This window comes from Dendroctonus ponderosae, unplaced genomic scaffold, assembly GCF_020466585.1.
Source record: "Dendroctonus ponderosae isolate FM_Combo_2020 unplaced genomic scaffold, Dpon_F_20191213v2 Dpon_F_20191213_6, whole genome shotgun sequence".
Classification (NCBI taxonomy): domain Eukaryota; kingdom Metazoa; phylum Arthropoda; class Insecta; order Coleoptera; family Curculionidae; genus Dendroctonus; species Dendroctonus ponderosae.
This window is the reverse complement of record NW_026018814.1, coordinates 12,385,864-12,386,906: the sequence shown is the minus strand read 5'-3', so window position 1 is coordinate 12,386,906 and position 1,043 is coordinate 12,385,864. Positions and strand designations below refer to the sequence as shown.

The window sequence follows — 1,043 nt, the reverse complement described above, 5'->3', positions numbered from 1 at the left end:
CACTGTATCATCATTGATGCAGCAGGCGCTAAACATCACCGAACAATGGTGTAACACAGAAGGGCTGAAAATTAGCCCATCCAAGACATCTATAATCGCTTTCACAAGGAAGAGAGATCTTAGAGTTCTAAGACAAATGTCTATATGTGGGAACAATATACACATGTCTGACACTGTCAAATATCTTGGGGGTAACCCTGGATAAGAAGCTGTTGTTTAAAGAACATGTGGAACAGAAAACAAACATGGTGATCAGGGCTTTATGGACCTGCAAACGCGCTTTTGGAAAAACATGGGGAATTTCACCGAAGATGGTGTACTGGACGTACGTCACCATTGTGATACCCATAATCACATATTCCGCCGTCATATGGTGGCATAGAACCAAAATCAGCACATATCGACAGTCCCTGAACAAAGTTCAGAGGCTGACATCCTAGCAATAACAAATTGCGCCGGGAAAATGAAGGAAAGAGCCTACACACGTAAGCACATTACCATCGTAACCGGAGATGAAGCCACAATAAAGGCATTAGAATCGTACACAAGCAGGTCACAATGTGTGCTAGATTGTGTAAAAGAACTTACAACCCTGGCCGGGAGCTCAAACAGAGTAAAACTCACTTGGGCAACTGGTACGAACAGGAACAAAGAAAACGAGATTGCTGCGGAACTTGCTAAGGCAGGGACCGAGAAACGACTGACCAACCAAGAACCTGCTTGCGGTATATCTCATGCCCAAGTTAGGGCAGCGCAAAAAAGAACTGCTAGATCTCAGCAGGCAAAAAATAAGCAGGATAGTGGCCTTTTTAATAGGACACGCCCCCTGCAAAAAACACCTCTTCAGGATGGGACTGAGGGATCAACCGACCTGCAGGGGTTGCGAATTAGAGGAAGAAACTACTCTGCATGTTATGTGTCACTGCACGTCATATGCAACAGGTAGACGAAGACTCCTGGGAGGGGATGAAATTCCACCAGACTAGATCATGCGAACTCCCCTCAAGATTCTTCTGGAATTCATTGAATATACAGGGATAATG

General features: G+C 44.9%; 1 protein-coding gene across 1 annotated transcript in view; it reads left to right on the top strand.

Annotated features, from left to right (window-relative positions):
- The window catches only part of LOC125502397 (protein hairless-like), a gene marked incomplete at its 3' end in the record, with an annotated part of 31,338 nt that overhangs the window by 8,798 nt on the left and 21,497 nt on the right, over positions 1–1,043 (top strand).